The sequence below is a fragment of the Passer domesticus genome, chromosome 8 (assembly GCF_036417665.1).
Source record: "Passer domesticus isolate bPasDom1 chromosome 8, bPasDom1.hap1, whole genome shotgun sequence".
NCBI classification, from domain to species: Eukaryota; Metazoa; Chordata; class Aves; order Passeriformes; family Passeridae; genus Passer; species Passer domesticus.
In genome coordinates this window covers 4,632,917-4,657,571 of record NC_087481.1, presented here as the reverse complement: position 1 = coordinate 4,657,571, position 24,655 = coordinate 4,632,917, and the positions used below count along the sequence as shown (strand labels likewise).

The following is a 24,655-nucleotide window of genomic DNA, read 5'->3' as shown; positions in this document are numbered from 1 at the left end:
CTGGGCTCTGGCAGCTCTGACAGGGAAGGAGCCCGGGGCCACAGGAGCAGCTCGGGCTGGCACAGCTCCAGCAGCAGAGCCGTGGGCAGGGAGGGAGGGAGGCAGTGCTGAGGGAAGCCCTGCTGCAGGGCAGATGTGGCACTGCCAGCCCTGTCCTGCAGGGCAGACACTGCCCTGAGCAGCACAGCTCTCGTGTCCCCTCCCAGCCAGCACAGCCCTCAGCCCGGGGGCTCGGGGCCCTCAGTCCCTCCTGGGCTAGCAGAGCAGCCCCAGAGATGAAGGGCATCTCTCCTGCCATGTGCCCATTCCTGCTGACAGGGCCTGAGGGCCACTGCCCTGCCCTGGTGCTGCCCGGCAGGGGCTGTGCAGGGCTGGGCAGGGAAAAGCTTTTCCTCAGGCCTGGCTCTCTCTGTCCTTGCCTTGCCCAGGTGCTCCTGGCATTGCTGAGGGGCTCTCTGGGATGGCAGTTCCAGCTGCAGGGTCAGACCCAGCCCTTGAGCTCCTCCTGTGCAGGCTGAGCACAGCACTGGGGTGTCCCAGCTCCCCATGCCCGGGGAGCTCTGGGCAGGGCAGGCTGGCAATGAGTAAACTCTCCTCAAGCAATGCCATGGACATGACCCTTGGTGTGTCCTTGGGATGCCATCCAAGCTGTGAGCTGCCTCCAGGGGACACTGAGGGACAGGAGTGTCCTTGGCCAGAGTGGGGCTGAGACTCTGAGGAAGGCTGAGCCAGTTTGCTCTGCTGTGGGTCCCTCTGCTCCCAGCTGTGCCAGGCTGATTTCCAGGGGAGCACAGGGACTGCCCCTGGATCTCAGAAATGGCAGCTGGGGACAGATGGGGTGAAAGAGCAACTCCCCTCACCCTTCACTGAGTCACAGCCACTGCTCTTGCATTGCTCAGTTCTCTCTGATCTCCATGGGCACAGCAGGAAACCCTCTCAAACTGCCTTTGGCTGTCACCATTCCTTAGCCCTGGGACAGGAGATGCAGCAGAGCTCCTCTGCCTCAGGAGCAGTTTGGGCTGATGAAATCCAAGCCCAGGACTGGCCCCTGTCCCTGTTCCCATAACCATACTGCTGCAGAGCAGAGCTGACCCCTTGGTGTCCATGGGCAGAGCTCCCACTCATCACAGCAACGGGGCCAGATCCCAGCAGAGCTCCAGGCATGGGGCTGAAGGAAGGGCTCTGAGAAAAGGAAAATTGGATGGCACAGAGCAGCAGGGGCAGAGCTGGGAGAAAGGGCTTGGACACTGTTTAGCAAAGTCAGCCCTGACTCGTCACTGTGTCCTCCTTGAACAGGACTGCATGGCCAGCCCCAGGAAATGTCCAACAGCAGCTCCATCAGCCACTTCCTCCTGCTGGCATTGGCAGACACGCGGCAGCTGCAGCTCCTGCACTTCTGCCTCTTGCTGGGCATCTCCCTGGCTGCCCTCCTGGGCAACGGCCTCATCATCAGTGCCGTAGCCTGCGGCCACCACCTGCACACGCCCATGTTCTTCTTCCTGCTCCACCTGGCCCTCAGCGACCTGGGCTCCATCTGCACCACTGTCCCCAAAGCCATGCACAATTCTCTCTGGGACACCACAACCATCTCCTACACAGGATGTGCTGCTCAGCTCTTCTTCTTTATGTTCTTCATCTCAGCAGAACTTGCCCTCCTGACCATCATGTGCTACGACCGCTACGTGTCCATCTGCAAACCCCTGCACTACGGGACCCTCCTGGGCAGCAGAGCTTGTGCCCACATGGCAGCAGCTGCCTGGGCCAGTGGCTTTCTTAATGCTCTCCTGCACACAGCCAATACATTTTCCCTGCCCTTGTGCCATGGCAATGTCCAGGACCAGTTCTTCTGTGAAATACCCCCCATCCTCCAGCTCTCCTGCTCACACTCCAACCACCTCAGGGAACTTGGGCTTCTTGTGTTTTCCATCTGTCTAACATCTGACTGTTTTGTGTTCATTGTTTTCTCCTATGTGCAGATCTTCAGGGCTGTGCTGAGGATCCCCACTGAGCAGGGACGGCACAAAGCCTTTTCCACCTGCCTCCCTCACCTGGCTGTGGTCTCTCTGTTTATCAGCACTGGTACATTTTCCTACCTGAAGCCCTGTCCATCTCCTCCCCATCCCTGAATCTGGCCCTGTCAGTCCTGTACTCGGTGGTGCCTCCAGCCCTGAACCCCCTCATCTACAGCCTGAGGAACCAGGAACTCCAGGCTGCCCTGAGGAAAATGATGACTGTATATTTTTAGAAACAATAAACTCTCTTTTTTCTGCTCAGAACCTTCTGAATGTAACTCTTTACATTCTTGGCCTTTTTTCCCTATTTGTCCATTTTGCTATTCGGAACTTTTCTTATAATATTTCTGGTGTCATAATGTATTTAAAAATTACTTGAGTACTAATCTCAGCATTTCTACATGTACATCTGCTTTTCTTTTGCAGCACAAAGTCCTTCAGGAGGCTTGTTCCTTGTACATTTCAATAAAAACAAGTGGCTGTCCTGACCTGTGTGTCCAAGGCATTTCCTCAGCCCTTCTCTGGCTCTGCAGGGGCAGTGCCTGTGAGCAGAGGTGGAGGGAAGGGGCTCCCAGCACAGCAGCACAGCCAGGGACAATGGCCCTGCCTCTTTCCACATCTGCTCCTCCCAGCTCCACACTCCCCTTCCCAGCCCTGCTGTGGGTGCCAGGCCGGAGTGCTCTGGCAGCTTGGTCACTGTCCTGCTGCGTGTCCGTGCTGTGCCCTCAGGCAGGGACAGGCCATGGGCACTGCTGGGACACAGCTGGGCTCCAGCACAGCAGCTCCACCAGCAAAGGGCATCGCCTGAGCGCAGGGCAGGAAGGCTCTTCTCCCCTCCAGAGTCACTCTCAGACTCTCAAGAGGCTCCTTGTGTTCCTTGTTCTCCTAGGGCTCAGTGGGATGAGATCAGGGGCTCAATGGGGCCTTCAGGGGACTCAGGTCTGGGTCAGGTTTTGCTTGTTGGTGGCCAGTGCCCATCAGATGGAGAATGGTCTGTGCTGAACCATCATGGGGCTCTGCAGCTTGTGCCAGGGCTGATGGCAGGGGAAGGTTCGTCTGGAGGGCCTTGGGAGCTGCCAGGAGAACACAGGGGACCTGCAGGGACAGTGTGTGCCAGGGACCAGCGTGTGCCAGGGAGCAGCAGGGAGTGGAGCTCACTGGGCACAGGCCTGGCCAGGCTGGGCTCACCCCAAGATCAATGACTGAATGTCTGCTGTGAGCCAGGAGAGCTCTGCAGCCCAGGGACACAGCAGGCCCAGGGAAAGGAGTCTGGGCACTGCCTGCTCTGAGCCTCAGGGAATTCCCCCAGGAGGATCCAGGGCAGCCCCAAGCCCCTCTGGCAGCCCTGGCACAAGGCAGGCACCTCTGAGCCCCCTCCATGGCCCCGCAGAGCCTGTGTGGGAGGGGGTCAGTGCAGGGAGCACCATCAGCTGCCTCTGTGTGCCAGGCTGAGCAGCAGAGCCCAGCAGAGGCAGCCCAGGGCCCCGGGCAGCACAGCCCCCGTGCTCTGCAGAGCAGCAGCCCCAGCTCGGGGCTCTGGGCAGCAGGGCAGGGGCTGCAGCAATGGCTGCTGGGGCCAGCATAGACGTGTTCCCCTGGCAAAGGCTCTGGGGGCAGCTGGCATGGGCCAGGAGCAGAGCAGGAGCCCGTGGGTGTGCAGAGGAGCCCTGGCAAGAGGCTGCCCTGTCCCTGGGCCAGCAGGAGCTGCCTGAGGAGCCCCGGGGCCAACTCTGCTTCTGGGCTGGGCAGCGGGGCTGGCCCTGGGGCTGCAGGAGCTGTCCGAGCTGAGCATCTGCTGAGCATTCCAGACCCAGAGTGGCTGTCCCTGACCTCCAGTGCCTGCAGTTCCTGCTGCAGGGCCAGACCTGACTCTGCTGCTCTGCTGGGCTGGGGCAGGGGCAGGGAAAAGCTGCACTGGGCAGTGCCAGGGAGAGGAAAACAATGGGGCCTCCTCCATATGGGTCCCTACAGTGCCAGAATGGCCTCCATGGTTCCATTACGCCCCAGAGTGTCACAATGGCCCTTTGGTTCCAGTAAGCCCCACAGGGTCACCATGGTCTCCTGGTTACAGGAGGCCCTGCAGTGTCACAAGGGCCCCTTTGGTTCTGTGGAGCCCACAGGGTCAGTTTTACCAGTGGGCAGGGTCAGCACCAAAGACACAGACACCAACTGAAGGAATTGTGTCATTTATAAAAGGTAAATCTGCAAAAAATTACAACAGGAGCAGCTCAGCAATGCACTCAACCATCACCACCAAAGATTGCAGCGGTGATTAAGAAAGATCCAGCACCAGTTCCCCTCAGCCTTTAACATCACCCAGATCCACACAGCAGCAGGGGAAGCTGTCCCAGCCAAGGGCTGCAGAGCCACTCCTGGACACTGGGAATTCCTGCAGGTGCCTCCAGCCACAGCTGAGGCTCCAACCCCGCTGTGAGAGGGCCCAGCTCTGACAGTGCTGAATGATCAAACTGACAGCACTTCCAGTGTGAGAACATCTGGTTTCATCCTCCTCTTGGGTCCCTCCCAAAGCCTGGCCAGGGCCCCAGGATGAACCAAGGGAGGTGACTTTCATCCTTCACCCCCGAACAAGGCCAGATGGGCCTTGTCTGTTTTTTAAACACAGAAAGGTAAATACACGTTTCACCAATGAACACATACAGAGATCATATTCCTCATAGTGATTCATTAATGAGTAGATACAAATATAAGATTTGGTGGCAAAGTTTATCTAGAGCTGAGCTTTGGCTCAGGGCCTGGTGTTCAGGCCTCAGTCAGGGCTTGGTGCTGAGGCCTCAGGACTTCAATTGGGTCCTTTAATCTGCAGTGGAACTACAATTCATAACAATTATTTCAATAACACAGTTTAGGTTTAGGTATTGAGCATAAAGGCATTGCGTCTTGTTCTTCAATTAAGTGCTGTTCAAGTTCATTACTCAGAGCTATAATTCACATTCCTTTTAAAACAGCCCTAATTAATTGCTATTCCCTGTTATTTTATCAAATGTCCCTTTTTTCTTGAGACTGTGTCTCTTTCTAGACAAGTCTCAATACTCCATTTCCAGCACAGTGTCACAACAACTCTAACATGAAATCATAACACACCAAGTGCTCACACTACAATGACAACAGACACTGCCACAAATTCATTTCAGAGCAGCCTCCAATTTGGCAGCCACAAAGCCAATGCCACCAAGAAAAATTTTCTTCTTGCTGCCACTCTTCAACTGCTTTTTCTGTTAAGGTGATTCCTGACTGTTTGTCTTCAAGCCCATCAGATAGCAGTGCAACATTCCTGTCCCATGAGAGCCCAGGTTCCTCCCTGGCCAGCAAGCAGATAATCCCAGGCTGTGCCCCATTTGTGTTTGTTGGAGCTCCTGGGATGTACTATTGGATATTTTAACAGGATCATTTGCTATTTTTTCTAATAATCAATTTATATCTTTACTGTAATATCTGCAGGACAGGGCAGTGCACATGGGGCACAGTGTGAACCAGAATCTTTGGTTTTCTGAGAACAAAGGCGCTCCTTGGGTGGAAAATGTTCTCTTGGCCCCAACTCTTCCTTGTGGTCCTTCCGAAGGACCCTCCAGGGAGGCATCAGCATTGCCCGGAAACAGGACCCAAACCATCCTTTAGGAAGCTGTTTATGGGCAGTGTCCACACACCCAGCAGCTCCCATTCCCAGTACCAAAGGTCTGATTTCCCATTTCCCACTGTGGGCTGCTGATGGATCCAGGGCTCCTCCCTGGGCCCTCCAAGGGAACCCCATTCCTCCCAGCATCGGTTGAGAACATTTCCAGCAATTAGATATTTTGAGTATTTTGGTTACTTTGATCTTTACATTCTCATAAGAATTTAATGACGAATCCTTGGTGAAACTGTAGAGGTGTTTGTGGCAAACAAAGTTTCTGGCTGACACTCAAGATACAACTTACAGACATCAGCAGTACTTCAGTGACAAGGTTACTCATTCTTTTTCTTCAGTCTCATTTGGGTTAGGAACAATAATTCTGTTGTCCATGGAGCTGGTGCCTTTTTAATTCCAGAACAATGCCCCCAAGGTCCTTTGCTGTTCATCTTTACCATGTTGTCTGTGGCTAACAAGGCTTGGTGGGGCCCTTTTCCCTTTGGCTGGAAGGGGCCAGGTCCCAGTCCTTGAGGGCACCCAGAATCCTGGATGGAATTTGTGTGCAAGTCCCTCAGTGTCACAGCAGCCTCCACATGGAGCCCCGTGGATCAGAGCATTTTCCAAAGGGGCCGTTGGGGAAAACAGGGAGACTTGGTCTGGCAGGATGTGCAAAACAGTATCCTGTAATATCTCCTTGTTCTCACACAGAATACTTGGCTGCAGGGACATATTCCCATTGCTCCTGCTCAGGTTTCAGGATTCAGTGCTGTCTTTCCCCAGAGCTGTTCCTTCACGTGCCTTGGGAGAGCCTTTTGGCCTCTGGGCCCACACTCTGGCTCCATTATTAGGACTGCTGCATCCAAACCCTTTATCTCCACAAACGGTGGTGATTGGAGGCGGATCTCCTTTATTCACAATTGTTCTTAAAATTGCAACAGCAATAATTGTGCTACCCTGTCATGGAGTTGAATAATTCAATCTTGTTCAGTGTTGTTTAACAAAGTTATTGTAGTTTCTCCTTGATATTCTGCATCAATTCCTCCTGCCATGATATGAACCCTTTGCAAGGCCAAGCTCCAAGTGAGCAGTTACCAAACCAAAGTGTCCTGGAGGAATCTGAATTCCTGTCTCAGTATTGACAGCTCTCATTTGCTTCTGATTTATCCTAATTAATTCCAATGCATGAAGGTCCAGCCCTGCAACCTTTGGGCTGGCCCTGCCAGGGGCCATCACACCCAGAACAGTTTCCCAGGCAGTCCAAGTCTCACTGCCCATGGTTGTAGGTGCAAATTGGGTGCAGCTGTGCACAGCCACAGGGTTTCCATTTCCCCAGTGGGCCACTGTTAAGGGCATGGAGCACATCTGGGAAATGGGTTCTCCATGGGGACAGGTTCCCATCTCCTCATTTTTTCAACTGTTCTTTTAATAACCCTTTCACCCATTCAACAAATCCTGCAGTTTGAAGATAGTCTGGTTCATGAAAAACCCTGCAGTCTTCATCACGGTATTTTTCACAGTAACAGACAAAGCACTTTGCATCACAGTATCAGAAAACCCTGTAAAAATAGACAATTTTATCCCCTCCTCCTTTTTTCATTGTATACAATCTCACAAAGTTTACCTCTAACATTAGGGTCCTGGCCAATCATTTTCTGTAGAGTGTTTAATGTTACATCCCTGAGCAGCCAAAGCTGCCAAATTAGTATTGTCAGCACTATTTCACAGTATTACTTTTTTATACATAGATATAGATATTGATATAGAAATATAGATATAGCTAGATAGGTATAGACATACATATAAAATATATATATATCTATATATATATTAAGGTCTTATTATACTATAAATATGTACATAGTTATTTATGATATTAATATTTCACTTGCACAAATGCATCGGAGCTCAAGATTAAAACCTTCTGTTGCTCCATGTGGGAGCATTCCAACAATAACTGTTCCTTCTGAAGGTGCTGTTTCCAATGTACTGTTAACAAATTCATCTTTGTCTGCCCAAACCCACAAGTTCTTTTCCTTTTCAGTATGCAATTTTTGGATACATTTTAAGACATCCAGGGGTTCAGCTTATTTTAAACAACTGCCCCACTGCTCACACGGTGCTGCGACCTCAGCCCACTCCAGAGCCAGCCAACTCCAGGGAAGGGCTTCCCATCTGGGAATTTCTGATGGCACTGACTCCTCACACTTACATTTAACAAGAGACATTTTGCTGTGATCTGGCCAGACTGTGCCAGTTTTGTTTTACCAGTGGGCAGGGTCAGCACCAAAGACACAGACTGCAGCTGAAGGAATCAGTGTCATTTACTGCAGCTCAAAGCAGCAAAGGATCACAAAAGGAGCAGCTCAGCAATGCACCCAACCATCACCACCAAAGATTGCAGCAGTAATTAAGAAAGATCCAGCACCAGTTCCCCTCAGACTTCACCATCCCCCAGATCCACACAGCAGCTGGGGGAAGCTGTCCCAGCCAAGGGCTGCAGAGCCACTCTTGGACACTGGGAATTCCTGCAGGTGCCTCCAGCCACAGGTGAGGCTCCAACCTCGCTGTGAGAGGGCCCAGCTCTGACAGTGCTGAATGAACAAACTGACAGCACTTCCAGTGCAGGAACATCTGGTTTCATCCTCCTCTTGGGTTCCTCCCAAAGCCTGGCCAGGGCCCCAGGAGGAGCCAAGGGAGGTGACTTTGATCCTTCAGCCCAAACAAGGCCAGATGTCAGATTTCATGGCCTTGTCTGGCTTCTAAATACAGAAAGGTCAATACATGTTTCACTAATGAGTGGCTACATCTATCACAGTGCTAATGACCATGCATATTTCATTAATGAGCAGATACAAAGATAACCTTTGGTTGGAAGGTTCATCCAGAGGCCACCTTTGGCTCAGGGCCTGCTGTTCAGGCCTCACTCAGGGCTGTTGTCCAGGCCTTGGCACCTCAGGGACGTGGTTTAGTGCTGGGTTTGGCACTGCTGTGTGACCAGCTCGACTGGGTGAGCTCAGAGGTCTTTTCCAACAGAAAGGATTCTGTGATTCCATGATTCTATCTGCTGAATTCAGCTAGGTCCATGTTAGCAGCACTCATTTGCTCAGAAAGTCCCCTCTTGCTCAGCTCTTGTGGCCTGAGGCTTCAGCTCCTTCAGCTGCTGGTGCTAAGCTGCTCATGCTGAATGAGACAACTCGGAGAGAAGAACACAGTCCATCCAATTCCTTCTGGGACACAGAGAGGGGAGGGTATGGAAACAGGAGCATTGTTTGGTATGGCCTCCTCTCTGTCCTTCATGCCTTTCAGCACTTTGAACCAGCCAGGAGCTTTCTCCAAGAGTGCAGTGAAGCTGCTGTTCCTGTCCCAGGTCTGGCTCTCTCCAGTCTCTGACCTTGCCTGGTTTTGTCCCTCTTGCTGTGCCCTCTCTTCCCCCAGGGCTCAGTGGCTGCTGCCCAGGACTGTGGGACTGGCACAGATCCAGTGGTCGAGACTCTCCTTGCTGTGGCCTTGGAGCTGCCTGGGCACAGCAGCCTTTTCCATCTGGAAGCTCCTCATGGACAGGGAGTCCCCAGCTCTGTTCCTTGCACAACCTCTAGGAGCCCAGGGCTGCCATCTCAAGTCCCTGCTGGCACTGGGGGCTCCCAGGTGCCTCAGGCTGCTGTGACACCGCTGCACACGGGAGGGAAGAGTGGCAGGGCCTGTGCTGAAAGTCAGCTCCATGTGCTGCTGCTGCTGCTGCTGCTGCTGCTGCTGCTGTGGGGTCATTTGTCCAGCCCTGCCCCAGAGTCAGGGATCAGATCCAGGCCCTGCTGCTGCTCCCTCGGGATCAGCCCCAGTTTGGGTGTTGCTGTCAGGGCCAGCAGGAGCGGTGGCTGGAGCAGCAGGTGCTGACAGTGCCCCAAGCCCCGGGGCTGGAGGGGTCCCTGGGCTGGGCTGGGAGGGAGCTGCCCCTTGTTCTCCCTCTGCCCCAAGCAAAGCTGGGCCAGGCACAAGTGGGGCAGCACAGCCACCAGGGAGCCTGCGAGTCTCTTCCAGCCCTGGCTGCTCAGAGTTTGGGCCTTGGAGCTTCAGGTGGCCAAAGGCAGCTGCTCCTGGTACGTCTGAGTGTGCCCCCGTGTTCAGCAGTGCTGCTCCATCAGTCTGTGCCCAGCAGTGGGGAAAAGCCTCAGCCCTGCAGGGCCAGGAGCTGCCAGGCTCTGCCTGAGCAGCTCAGCCAGCAGGAAGGGAGCTGCTCCACACGGGAACCTGGAGCAAAGGGCTGCAGCACCTCGTGCTGGGTCAGAGCCAAAATTCTGAGAGGGAATAACAGAGTTATTCATGTGCATTGCTGCATCGGCACTGCAGGTGCTGTGCCTGCAAACACAGAGTTCAAGATGTGCAAAAGAATTCTGCAGCTCTTGACTGGATCAGCATGTCAGCAGTGCTGAACTCCAGCACAGTCCAAATGAAACACTTCACACCTCTGCTCATATCTGCTAGATTTTTTCTTCAGGGTATCCAGAGAAAAGTAAACAGAGGAGGAGCCGACATTTTCATTGTTTATCAGAAATGTTTCTCTTTTTGCTGTACATTCCTTTCTAGGATGATTTTTCCGTTAAAAAAAAAAAGGAAAAAAGAAAAAATACGAAAGATAAAAACAAAAAACAAATGTGTAGTGAAAATCTTCTCTAACTTTGGATTAAGAGGTAACTGATATTTTTAAAAAGAGAACTCATTTACTTGGCATGGATCCATATTACTGACATCAACATCACTTTTTTAAAAGATTCTGGGTTTTGTTTGCAATATTAAGTTATTTTAAATTGTGGTTGAATCAATAGGAAATTGAAAGATGGATTGTGCATGACTGTGTCTTGAGTGTAAAAATATTGCAGTTTGGAATTTGGATTTAAAGTGTTGCAAATGAAAGTTATAAATCCCAGTGGATTGTGTGACAGCAGCTTTTCCAAGAGGATGTGCAGCACTCCAAGGACTTCATCAGTGGGGTTGGGGGTACTTGGACCTTTGTCCTGTGCCACTCTGAGATGTCATGGAATGGAACTTCACCTGCCACCAGCGCAGGTCACCCTCTACCACCAAAGCTCCTTGGACCTTGTGTCCCCCAGGCAGGCACAAAGTGTTTGTGCTGCTCCTCCTTCTGCAAAAACCCACAGAGAGCTGGGATTTTTCCAAGTCTCATGTCTGCGTTGGGCCAAATTCCTAGAGAAGCAGCAGCCTATCCCAATGAATATGGAAAGTTATATGGATGGTTGTGAGCTCCACTTCCTGCCTAGAAATCCTGAAACTGCTTCTGAATGCTGCTCCTTCAGGTCTTGGACGCCTTCTCACACAGAGCTGGGGAAAAAATCCCCTGGTCTCTGGCTAAAGGGTGAGTTATGCCAAAGTTAGAGCTCTGTGCGAAGTCTCTATCCACTCCTATCCTATTAATATACCAATATGTGGGGGTGTGCATGGATGTGTCTTGTACAAAAAGAAAGGAGTGTGCAAGCAACGTGACTGACACTTTCACTGTCCGTGTTCATCCCATACCCATGGGTACAGACATTATGGAAACCCGGGCACACACAGAGCCTTCTGTCCATGGATACAGAGACATCCAAGAGCCTCTGGCACACACAGAGCCTTCTGTCCCTGGATACAGAGACATCCAAGAGCCCCTGGCACACACAGACCCTTCTGTCCCTGGATACAGAGACATCCAAGAGCCCCTGGCACACACAGACCCTTCTGTCCATGGATACAGAGACATCCAAGAGCCCCTGGCACACACAGAGCCTTCTGTCCATGGATACAGAGACACCCAAGAGCCCCTGGCACACACAGACCCTTCTGTCCCTGGGTACAGAGACATCCAAGAGCCCTGGCACACACAGACCCTTCTGTCCCTGGGTACAGAGACATCCAAGAGCCCCTGGCACAAACAGACCCTTCTGTCTCTAGAGGATGGAGCGTGGCAGGTGGGGGTGGTTGGTGGGCAGCGGGTCCCGGACAGCAGGCCAGACCCGGCTCCAGCCCTGCCAGGCCCTGCCAAGGCTCAGTGCAGGATCCTCTGGAATGGGAAAGCCATTCAGCCTTGTCCCTGCCCAGAGGGGCAGTGCTGGCCTGGCAGCACAGGTTGTTTTCCCCTCAGGCTGCAGGAGATGAGAACACAACACTTGCCAGCACTGAGTGCGAGGCACAGCTCCGGCTGCTCCCCATGAACCTCAGCTCTGGGAGCACTGTCTGCCCCAAGCTCCAGGGGCTGCAGTGGGAGCCCGGCTGGGCTCTGCCCTGGGGCCATCCTGCAGGGACAGCTGGAAACAGGGAGCATTCAGCTGCCACAACAGCCAAGCCAGGGCTGCAGGGCAGCTGCTCCAGCCCGGACTGCACTGCTGTGTGCTGTGCTCTGGGGCTGGGGCTCCCCACACAGGGGACTGGACTGGAGTGCCAGAGGAGACAGAGAAGCTTCAGCTTCAGCCTCACTGAGGTGGGTGCATCGGCTGGGAAGAGTGGGGAGGCTCAAGGGGGTTCACAGAGCTCATCCTGCTGCAAGGATGAAGGGAGTGGGAACTCAGCAGTGAGGAGAGCTGAGGGCTGGAGAGTGGCTCTGAATGATATTAAAATGCCACTAGATCTCTGAGACATTGCTGCTCCTCAGCCAGTGACAGCATGAGTCCCTAAACCTGGGGCTCGGCCTTCCTTGTGGTCAGAGGCATCAAGATAGGCAACAGAGTGATGGAGACAGCAATGGGCTGGGAAATCACTGGGGGGAAAAAAAGGGAGCAGTTGAGAAGTAAAAGGCAGGTGGGGGAGAGAACTGTTCAGAGAAGGGCTGAGCTACTGCTTGAGCAAGCTGAAAAATGTCATTTGGAGTCATCCCAGATTGATTTGATTTCAGAAGGTATTGAACAAGTTTAATTTTTGGGAGGTGTCATGTTTTCCTCTGGAGGTGTACACTCTGCAAACTTGAGCTGTGTTGCCAAAATGCTCAAGCAAGTCTGTGCTGCAGGTGACACCATTTCTTCTTTGGCTGATTCCGGCCCGGTGCTGAGCTCCAGCAGAGCCCTGGCAGAGCCCAGAGCAGCCTCAGCATCCGCAGAGCCCGGCTGCAAGGAGAGAAAGCAGAAACTGCCCGTCAGCTGAGGGCTCCTGTCCCCTTGTCCCAGCTGCCCGTGGTGCCCAGGCCGTGCTGGCCATGCCCAGAGCTGTGCCCAGAGCTGCCCATCAGTGCTGCCTTTGGGAGCAGGGCAGGAGGGCAGGACATGTGCCCAGCCTGCAGCCAGCCATGGCACATCCACCTGCTCAGCAGCTGCCCAGAGCAGGATGCTCCTGTGCTCGCTGCCATCTCCCAAAAGCTCTGATCCCACCCTGCCAAGCAGACGGGGACCCACCTCATGCCATCCATGGCTGGAAGAAAAGCTGGTCCCAAACGATGTCCTCAGCCTGCTCCAAGGGCACGGCCCATCCACGCTGCAGCTGCTCTCAAGAACTTCCCGATCCAGACTGGAACAACCAGAATGCTTCCTCTAGAAAAACAAACAATAAATTGTTGAAAATAGATTACAGACAAAAAGGGAAAAAAAGAACAAAGGGAAAAATCATATCTCTGTGAGGGGATTGAGGAAGGCCCAAGCCCTGCATGCCAGGGAAAAACCCAGCCATGTGTAACCAACGCCCAGGTTTTCTCCCTTCCCCCTGCACTGTCCCCCACAATAACCGTGATCCCAAAGCAAACAAGGGCAGTGGAGCTGCCCAAGCCCTTCCTTGCCTGCACAGCAAAGCACCTGTGCACAGATTTGGGAGTCCCACCTCTGCTCCCACCGCAGGGGTTTGTTTGTGTTGGGCTGGCTGCCCCAGCCCCAGCCCGGGGCACGGTGGGTGCTGGGGGCTGTTGGCAGGGCCAGGAGCCCACTCCCATTTCGTACCCACCCCAGCCCATGCCCCCAGCCCTGCCAAAAGCAGCTGGGCAGCTGACTGAAGAATTAGTTGCATCCATCCCAGCAATGAGTGGGGTGGGAACTTTTGGGTTGAGGCCAGGCTGTGCAATGCCCAAATCTGGGAGCATCCCCCTGCATGTGGACTCATCTGTAAATTTGCTGTGCAGCCAGGCTTTGAAGAAGGTGCCAGAATTGAAGTCCATCATCTTAAGCTTACCAGTGGCCAGGTCCAGGAAGAGGCTGTCATCCTTGATGTGATCCTCGCTGTCTCCTGCAGCAGCAGCCCCACCCGGTACAGCTTCTCTGGGGGCTCCTTCTCCTTCCCTGGGCTCAGACCAGGCTGTCAGGATTCTGTCCAGGGCCCCAGCTGTCAGGGAACCAGTACAAGCAAAACCAGCTTGGATGGTGGCCACCAGTGCTGGGCAGAGCAGCTCAGCTCCAGCACAAGGGCTGTGTGCTCCCATCTGATGAGCCCTGGGCAGTGACACAGGCCGGACAAAAAAGTCTGGGGTTCCTTTGCTTCTGATGGCCAAGGCATGAGTGCAGCTGTAACTTACCGGGGCCCTGCAGCACAGTGTGCCTGTGGCTCTCTCCCTTCTTCTATGGCAGATGAATATCCTGCATCCAAGGATGACAGAACACCTCTTCTAATGAGGGTCTGTCCCAGTCCAGCATGGATAAACACCGCCTGATCAGATCTTGGCATTCTGGGCAGAGAAACCAGAAACCGCTGGTCAGTTGGAGAAGGCTCCTGTTGGCTTTGCCCAACCATTCCCTGCCCACTCCATGCTGGATGTGCTCAGAGCTGGGCCTAAACTTTCCCATCAGTTCCCTGTTTTGGAGGCGAGCAGGCGAGCAGGACCGAGCCCGCTGCTGTCTCCCAGCACTGGTATTGCACCCATGCCCAGAGATGAGGATCCACCTGGAGAGAGCCGTTGTGGCAGCGAGAGCTGATGGTCCCAGCTGATGTTCTGGTCCCTCCTGAAAGGGTGCTCCCCGCAGACCATCTGGTGCAGCACGATGCCCAGGGACCAGATGGTAGCTGGCTTGCCATAGTACCAGCCAAAATGGGTCCATTCCGGGGGGCTGTATGATGGTGTTCCTATGGAATACAGATGGAGTTCATCAGGGGGCTGCTGCTGCTCCCAGAGCCTGGCCCCAGCATGCCTGGGCGTGCAGGGGCTGCCCCAGTGGTACACAGGTTGACCCACTGCCCCTCTTTCCAACACATGGGATTGCAAAAGAAGCCATCGGTGTTGGAAGAGGGCAGCAGAAGCCCTGGCAAGGCCCAACCATGACAGAAACACACTTAGTGCTGAGGGAAAACCATGCCTTCATCCTCCCTGCCTGCATTGCCCCAAAAAACAAACCCAGAACAAACCAGGTGAGTAGAGGAGCCCAAGCCCTTCTCACCTGTACACCAAACTGGCTGGGGCACAGGTTCCAGGCACCCCCATCTCTGCTACCCTCACCTACGGGTGTTTTTGTTGGGCTGGCTGCCCCAGCTCCAATCCTGGGCAGAGTGGTGGGCAAAGGCTGCCATCAGGACTGGAAGCTGGCTCCCCACCCAGCCCTGCTCAAACCCAACTCAGCTGAAATCTCAGGGCCATGAAGGGCAGCAAAAGGGAGAATCCCCGCTGCCACACCCAGCTTGGGCCCTGAGATGCTGGGCCATGAGATACCAGAACCAGGAGCACACCCCTGTGTAGGCTCACCTGCAAAGCGAATGTAGGCTGTCTCTTGCAGGTAGGTGCCACAGCCGAAATCAATCAGTTTGGCTTGCCCGGTGGCCAAGTCAACGAGGATGTTCGCTGGCTTGATATCCCTGTGCAGGACCCTGCAGCTGGTGCAGTGCTGCACGGCCTCCAGCACCTGCCGGAACAGCTGCCGCGCCACCCCCTCGGACAGGAAGCCCCGTGCCCGAATGAAATGGTGCAGGTCCTGACAGTGCTCCGGCCGCTCCAGCACCATCAAGATGTCGTTGGGGAGCTCAACCCACTCCAGCAGTTGGACCACACCGGAGAAGCCACTGGACACCTTGTCCAGCAGGACAATCTCCAGGGGAGCGCTGGTGCCGTCGGGCTGCGGGAGGAGCACGATGCTGTCAGTGGGGCTGATGCCGTGCCGGGGGTCAGGAAGCCCTCAGCCAGCCCAGGATGCTCTGCACCCTGCTCTGGCCCCACACCCGCTCTCCCTCGAGGGAGGGCCTCAGCTCATCCCTGCCCAGCACAGCACCTCACTCACTCACCAGCTCACCCCAGTGATGGATGCAGGACCGTGGCACCCTCTTGATGGCCACCTGCAAGCCAAGTGCAGAAGTGGGCTCAGCTCGCTGTCCACCCTGCCCAGCACCATCCTCCTCCCGCCTCCTCCCCCCTGCTCCTCCTCCTCCACCCCCTCCTCCTGCGCCCGCCGCCGGCCCCGCCGCTCACCGGGGCGCCGTCCGAGAGCCGCGTTGCTGCGAAGACGCTGCCGAATCCGCCCCGGCCCAGCAGCGAGCCCAGCCGGTACCGCTCCTTCAGGTGCTGCTGCGCCTTCCCTGCGGGCGGGACGCGGCTGTCAGCGCTCGGCCCGGGGCCAGCAACGGCCCCCGAGCGCCCCTCACCCGCCCCGGCCCGGCCATCCCCCGGCGTTCGCTCCCTGCAACGCGACCCGGGAGCCGCGGGGACGGGGGCCGCGCTGCCGAGCGGTGGAGCTCGGGCCGGGCAAGCCGCAGCGGAGGCGGCGGGAGCGGCTGCGCCGCGTGTGTCCTCCGCGGGCCCCGGGAGGAGCCGGGGCCGGGGCCGGGCTCGGGCTCGGGCTCGGGCTCGGGCTCGGGCTCGGGCTCGGGCTCGGGCTCGGGCTCGGGCTCGGGCTCGGGGCCGGGACTGGACCCTGCGTCGGGGCCGGGGCCGGGGCCGGGCTCGGGCCAGGCGGAGCCAAAAGCCAGCGATGCCGCCCCAGCCCCCGGCACTGATCCCCGCCCAGCAGCGCCAGCGCCAGCACGGCCAGAGCCGGGCTGGGACCAGACCTCGGTGGGACGGCCGGGGGCGGGCACGGGGCAGCCCCGCCCGGGGCCGGGGGCGGGCCGGGGGCATGGCCGGGCCGGGCGGGCACGGGGAGAGGGAGGCGGGGAGAAGAGAGGAGACCGGGAAAGGGAGAGCGGGAGAGGTACGGGACAGCGGGAGAGGGAGAGGAGAAGAGAATCTAAAATTTTATCTGTCGCTGCCGCTGCCGCTGCCGCTGCCGCTGCTGCTGCTGCTGGTGCTGCCGCTGCCGCTGCTGCAACTGAAGCTCCGGGGCCGTTTGTCCCCGTGTCCGTTTGTCCGTTGCCCGCTCGCCCCCGCCCCGAGCCCCACGTTCCCCGAGGGCAGCCCCTGAGCCTGTCCAAACACGGGAACTTTGCCGAGTTCAGCCAGAGTCTGGACACCTGCACAGTGGCTCAGGAATCCCCTCAGTCCCTGCTGTGCATTGTCCCTGCTGAGGGTCAAACACTCTCAGAGCGCAATCCCTGAATGCAGAATTTGTACCTGACACAAACACTGCACTTACCTCTCCAGCACTGATTTCCAAGAAAAACAGGGGAAGCCAAACTGTGTGTAGGTCATGGTAGCTTAAAATGTCTAAAACGTGCCAACTCATGGATCTTAGCAGTGAGATCTGTTTGGAATTAATGGGATGGACAACTAGTGCAAGATGGAAAAGGGGAGCATAAAAATAAATAGAGAAAAATGTCTTGAATTGTTTCAATTTTCATTTAATTTCTTAAAAGCTCTTTCAGTTTTTCCAGAAACTTCTCCTCAGTCCTGTATGCTTTTTCCAAGAACCTTTCCTGAAGAATGAGGTGCAGCTTCTGTCACAAGGTGTGCCACCAACTGCAGCTTCTCTTGGCTTTCCACACTGTGTGTGCAGCACACTTGCAGCAAAGCAGGACAAATATTTGAAGAACTTGACAGCTTGTTCTTCTCTTTTCCTTGTGGGCTGGGCAGTTGTGCCATTGGTAAGGTTTTCATTGTTACTGTTCTACCCTAAGAAAACATGACAGGCTACCAAGAACTCCTGGGGAATGCAAGCCTGACTGAATGCAAAGAAAGAATCTCCAGAGCCTGCAGCCAGAAGTGGAGAGCTGTGTGATCATCATTCCAACACCCCCAAGGACATCTTGAAAGTGATCTAGAAGATGAAAATGGGCTGACAGAGGGAGTTTGTTTCTGTGCTCACTTCAGATTCTTCTACATCTGAAAACAATTCTACAGTCTCCATCTAAATCAAGAGTACAATCAATTCATGAAAAGCACCAGAAAAAACTGTACCTCTCAGGAGATGACTGAAAGAATCTGTAAAGGAAAAATGCAGGAGAAATGCATTTCTCAGCACTGCAGTATTTGCCTGCCTGAAACCCTCCTCCATTTCCTCCCCATGCCTAGGTCTTGCAGTGTCAGTTCTGTATTCGGTGGTGCCTCCAGCCCTGAATCCCTTCGTCTACAGCCTGAGGAACCAGGAGCTCAAGGCTGCAGTGAGAAGACTGATCACTGCACATCTTAGGAAGCATTAAACTGATTGCCAATTTCTGCAAATCACTTGTCATAAAAGTCATCACTTATAGCTCTGTTGGTTTGGTTCTTTGATTTCCTTGTAGTTTTCCTTTTTAAATATTCTTCCTAAAGCTAGACAATTGTTTCTGCCATTTCTGACTTTGTTTCTCTCCACCTTCCCTGTGGCCACAGACTGTGACAATGATGGGCTGCAGTCTCAAAGGTTTTAAAGGAACTAAAGGATCTCCCAGCAAAGTTTTCTGCAGAGATCCCTCTATTCTTGCCTTCTCTGGAGCTGCAGCAGCAATGTCTGTGTGCAGAGCTGGGGCAGATCAGTGCTGGCCCAGAAGCTGTGCCCAGCAGCAGCAGCAGCACTTGGTGTTGCCAGTGCTGCTGCCGTGGCCCTGCCCCGCTGCCCTGGTGGCCCTGGTGTTGCTGCAGGGCCTGAGTGCTCTCGGGGCCGGGCACAGTCCTGGGGGTGGCAGTGCCGGGGCTGCAGCAGGGACAGGCCATGGGCACTGCTGGGGCAGCGCTGACGCCTCAGGCCAGGCCCTGGGGGCTCCAGGCTCCTTGCCCAGGCTCTCTCAAGAACACAGCCAGGCCAATGCTCAGCACAGAAAAGCCCCAGGGTGAGCAGCCCCAGGCTGGCTGTGGGCAGGCTGGGGGCAAACAGCATGGCTGGGGCTCTGCAAGGGCCCTGGGGGAGACGGGAAGGAGCAGCAGAGCAGGGGCTGATCCATCCCCAGTGTGCTGCACAGCCCAGGGCAGCGTCCCAGAGCGTCCTCATGGAGCTGCCAACAACATCCCCCCTCTGCAGCCCTGGCCTCTCCCCCAGCTCACAGAGGTGCCGCATCCTTGCAGGCACAGCCACGGCAGCACTGGCTCAGGAGCCCCTGTTTGCATTGCACAGAGCAGGCGGGAGCACCCCCATGCTGCTGCTGTGGGGACATGAACCTGAGGGAGCACAAATGCCATCAGCCCCTGGGGCCAGCAAGGGCTGGGGGACACCAGGGAAACCACTCAGCTTTGTCCTGGCCTCTGCAGTCAGCCAGAAAGTTTGATCCTATGAGCTGGGAGTGTCTTGTCCCACTGCAGACGCTGTTGCTCAGAGCCAGGGCTGCCTGGCAGCCACCCCCAAACTGCCCTGAGCATTTCCTTGGCTTCACCTCTGCTTTCTTTACTCTTCCCGCCACAAATTTCTTCCTTTTGCCGCCCCTGTTCCCTCCCCTGTAAACAGCCCATCCCTGTTTGCCCTTTCCTCTCTGGCCCCACTCCCCATTGCAGTTCCTGACCTGGCACCATGGGAACATCCCTTGGGGAGCAGGATCATCCTCCAAGTGCTGCAGGAATTGTCTGCAGGCTCCTGCAGTGCCTGGTGCTGCTCCCTTGCCAGAGGCACCCCAGGCCAGGGGGACACATCTGGGCTGCTGTGTCTGCCTGTGGGGCTCCCTGTTCTGGGCAATGAGGAGGAGCTGCAGAGGCTCTGCAGGACTGACTGGATGGGCTTTGGGGCTGGCAGGAGAAGCTGAGGGACCTGGGCTGCTGGAGCTTCTGAAGAGAAGGCCCAGGGCTAATTGTGGAACTGCTCCAAGGGTGGTTTCAGAGAATCCCAGAATCAGCAAGACTGGAAAAGACCTTGGAGATCATCAAGTCCAACCTGTGCCCTGACACCAACTTGTCCCTCCTGAGCCTCCTCTTTTCCAAGATAAACAACCCCAGCTCTCTCACCCATTCCTTACAGGCCTTGTGCTCCAGATCCCTCACCAGCCTTGTTGCCCTTCTCTGGACACACTCCAGCCCCTCCATTCCATGTCTTTCCTAAATTGGGGGTCCACAACTGGACACAGCACTTGAGGTGCTGCCCAACCAGTGCTGAGCACAGGGGAAGAATCACTGCCCTGTTCCTGCTGGCCACACCATTCCTGATCCAGGCCAGGAGCCATTGGCCTTCTTGCCCACCTGGACACACTGCTGCCTCATGTCCAGCCTGCTGTCCATCAGTCCCTGCAGGTCCTTTTCTGCCTGGCTGCTGTCCAGCCACTCTGTCCCCAGCCTCTAGTGCTGTACGGGTTGTTGTGGCCAAAGATCAGGAGCTGGCACTTGGTCTTGTTCAACCTTACCTTGTTGGATTTGGGCCCTGGATCCAGCCTGTCCAGGGCCCTCTGCAGAGTCCTCCTACCCTCCAGCACATCCACACTCACACCCAGCCTGGCGTCATCTGCAAATTTGCTGATGGTGCACTCAATCCCCTCATGCAGACTATCAATGCAGATATTGAAATCCATGCTGGCTGGCTCTGATCCCTTGGCCATCCTGTGGGTGCCCTGTGATGGCACTCAAGGTGATCTGTTCCATAACCTTGCCAGGCACCAAGGTCAGGCTGACAGGCCTGGAGTTCCTCAGATCCTCCTTCCAGCCCTTCTTGGGGATGGGCTCACATTGGCACCTCCACTCCTCTGGGACCTCCCTGCTGATCCAGGACTGATGGTAAATGATGGAGAGCAGCTTGGGGAGATCATCCACCAGCTCCCTTAAGCCCCTAGGATGGATCTCATCTGCTCCCAGAGGCACTTGTGAGCACCTGAGTGGCTCAGCAGGTCCCCAGCTCCTTCCTCCTGGATTCCAGGGGGCTGTTCTGCTCCCTGTGCCCATCTACCAGCTCAGGAGAACACTTGTCCTGAGGATAGCCTGTCTTACTGTTGAAAACTGAGGCAAAGAAGAGGTGAAGTACCTCAGCCCATTCTTCATCTTTGGTAACCATATCTCCCACAATAAGAAATGCAGGTTGTCCTTACCCCTCCTTTTGACATTAATGTGCTTATAAAAACATAATAATTATCCTTCACAGAAGTATCCATATTAAGTCCTAATTGAGCTTTCATTTCTCTAATTTTCTTTCTGCACAAACTAACAACAACCTTAAACATTTCTTGATTTACCTGCCCCTATGTCCAAAGATGCTGCACCCTCTTTGTAATCCCTAAATTCCTGCAAAAGCTCCATGCCTAGCCATGACAGTCATTTCCCCCTCTGGGTCATCTTTCTGCACAAAGGGACAGCCTACTCTTGCTCCTTCAAGATTTCTTTTTTGAAGCGTTTCCATCCTTCCTGGAACTCGTTGTTTGTAAGGGCTGTTTATCTTTAAAAAATCAATACCTGATTTGGTACTCCCCAAATCTGCATCCTCAATAGGCCAAAGTCTGCTCTTATAAGTCCAGGGCAGAAAATTTATTGATGCCCCTCCTTCTTTCACACAATATTGAAACAACTCATAATTTCATGGTGACTGTGCCCCAAACAGCCTCTGACCAGCACTTCTCCCACCAGCCCTTCCCTGTTTGTGAGCAGCAGGAGACAGAGCTTTCCTTGGGAGTGGGAATTGCAGGAAACCTCCCCAAAGTGCAGCTTGGAAAGTTCAGGCTGGAGCTGAGGAGAAAGCAAAATCCCTGCCAGGGTGGAATTGTGGTGCTCGAGGTGTGGCAGCGTGAGGCTGGGCCATGGCCGGCTCTGTGTGCCAGGAGCCGGCAGCGCTGGGTGCAGGGAGCCCAGGGAGGGCACAGAAACGCTGGGTGAGAAATGCTGGGGCACAGCGAGAGGGGCGAGTGCAGCCGGCCAGGGCACAGGAGCAGCACGCACAGGGGGCACAGCCTGCAGGACAGATGGCCAAGGGCTGGGCAGGGCTGGCAGGGCCACAGGCACCCAGGCCTTTGTGCCCTGGGCTCGGGCAGCGCCTCTGGAGGCCCCACAGCAGGAACTTTCCTGGCAGGGGCTGCACTTTGGCTCTCCCCCGGCCTACCTGGCCAGGCTGGCAGGGGCTGCAGGTTGATGGCATTTGTCCTTGCTGCCCCTCACATCCCCCTGCCCCACAGAGAGCCCCGAACCACCCGTGAGGGACAGGCCCTGCTGGCCCAGGCTGGGCTCAGGGCTTGGCCTTTCTGCTTCCCCCAGCCAGCCCAGGCCTTGCTCAGCATTGCAGTTCCCTGCCCAGAGCCTTGGGCTCCCTGCACTCCTGGCCTCAAAGATCTGCTCTCAGCAGTCTCTGGGGAGCTTTTGGCACTCCCTGCCCTCCCTGGGGCCCAGCCATGCTCCAAGGCACTTGGAGTTTTGCTGCTGACTCCTTGAGCAGCTTCTTCATCCTTCTCTCAGTGCCTGAGGCTCCTGGACCCAGCCCCAAACCCACCGTAGGGCTGATTAAAATACAGAAAGCCCTGGGGAGCTCTTTCTCTTCCTTCAATTTTCCTCCAAGCCTCCAGGGCTTGTGAAGCAGCTTGGAGTCAGTCTGGAATTCTGTTAAGGAGGGAGATTTCAAAGTGCACCGACAGCATGATGTTTGGTTTTAATCACGTGTGTGGGTTTTTATTTTTCAGTTCAGAAAAGAGGTGAAAGAACAATTCCCCAGGTGATCTTGATGCTGAATGTCTCCCTAGGAGATCTGGGCATGGAGAGGAACAAGCCCCTTGCAGGCTGACCCATTTTGGACAACCTGCTCCTCACCCCAGCCTCACCATGTCTGACATGGCCCACCTGGGACTGACATCCCAAAACATAAAAAAGTATGCATTTTTAAAATAAATAAGATTGATTAATTTATAAAATTATAATTATAGTTTTTAAATTTATATTAGTATTACTGTATATTTCTATTACCTTTGATATTTATGTGAAAAATTGAATACATTTTTAGCAATCAAAAATTTATTTGTCATTGGTTTTAAATAAAACAATTCCTTTCATTAAATCATTGACCACTATTGGCCATTTATTTCTCCTTCTTAATGCTAATTAGTGCTATTTTTAGATCTTTTGACATATTTTTTTATTATTTTCACGCACAGGGTAAAAGGGGCCACTCTGGGGTCCCTGGAGACATTTCTGGGGCACATTTGGGGCTGTTTAGGGTCTGGGCAGTGGGATAAACAAGTCCACTGAATTTAAGGATCAAATAATTATCTTTATTATTTTTGCAAGCAAGAATAAGCAAGGACAGCGCTGGGCGGCCCGGAGTCTCCGCTCCACTTTGGCTCACAAAATTCCTATCCCCTGAGTCCACCTTTTATTGTCTTCTTCTCCGGGTTTAGGGATGACGTGATCTGTCTTCTGCGCTTGCTCATTCAGTTGCTAGGGGGTCTTTTTCTGCCTTCTGGTGGTCGTGGGATGAAGGCTTAGTCCCCCTTAGTCTTCCTCTTTGTAAACGCTGAGTGAACTTATGCCTTATAAGGCATATCTATGCAGAACACTAAACACTTTTCTGCAAGCTAAGCAATTCTTACTAGTACTATACACTTTCTGCAAGCTAAGCAATTCTAGTGAGTTTAAGGATTGTTATTACAGCTGCTTCTCATTACTTTCCTTTCACAAGGCATAACTTTACAATGGAATTCCCAAAGCACTATAGTAAACCAGCAACCATATGTATCTGCACAAGAAGTTTTTTTGGCTTTTTAACTATTCTTTTATATTGTATAGTTATTTAGCTATTGATTTAATTAATGAACAAATGTATTACTACTTATTACAAATCCCCCATTTCTTTTTTTACCAATTTTGTTCATTAAATCTTTCTAGTTCTTTCCTAGCAAGCATTAAATGAGCTGCCACATCAGTTAAGCTATGTGCACTAATTATAGGTGCTAACTTCCTTAGTATCTTCATCATATTCCAATTCATAATGAATAGAACTGCTGACAAAATAAAACCAAGCAGTCAATATCAACAGAACAAAAATGGGATGGCATACACTGTTTAGGACCCCTGTGGCATTAGGAGACAAACCGAAAAGGGTATCCCACTGGATGTCACTCTGGAAATGCCAGTGGCTCAGCTGAGAGTTCTGGGAGTGACTGACACTGCACTGAGAGGGGCCACAGTCCTGCAAGGGTCTTTCATCAGGAGCAAACAGCAGCCTGGAGGGTGGGCAATGCTGGATCTGTACCACTGTGTGCTCATCCTTCACCTGAATGTGGAGCTGCCCCCAAAGTTGCCATGCATCACTTTTTCTTTTTCTCCTCTTGGGTATATTTTGGAGCAGCTGTTCTATGTGGCTTTTGATGGTGATCCTGTGGCAAGCAGCCATTTGTCTGCAGTGCTATCCTCACAACTAATACTAACTCTTCATTTCCTTTGGTTTTATTTGGCGTTTTTTATCTATTTGTTTGATTGGTTTGCTGCTGGGTGTGTTTGTTTGATTGATTGATTGGGTTTTTGTCTGATTTGGTTTGAGTTTTTTGTTTGCTTTTTCATAAATGACTGGTGAAGTTGGCAAAGCCAAACTCAAGATAATGTAAACCAGGATCAGCTTTCCAGAAATTCCTTCTGGTAGGGTTTATCTGCATCCCCCAGGGTCAGGATCACTAGTGTATTTTCAGGTTTTGCTCTGCATATCAGCCTGCCCAGACTCCGCTTGGTGTTTCACAAATGGAGAAGACAATGGACATTGTGCCAAGCTTCCTTTCAAACAGAAAAACCTGGGTCAGCATGACAGAAAAGAAGAAAAATAAATCACCAGTTAGAACAGAACCAGTGTCCCACCATCTTCCTCTCCAATGTTATTAATTTTGTCCATTTAGAGGCAAACCTGGGTCTAAA

General features: G+C 53.7%; 1 pseudogene; it reads left to right on the top strand.

The window, feature by feature from the left end:
• Window positions 1-24,655, top strand: part of LOC135306131 (zinc finger protein 208-like) — a 378,562-nt pseudogene that overhangs the window by 8,886 nt on the left and 345,021 nt on the right.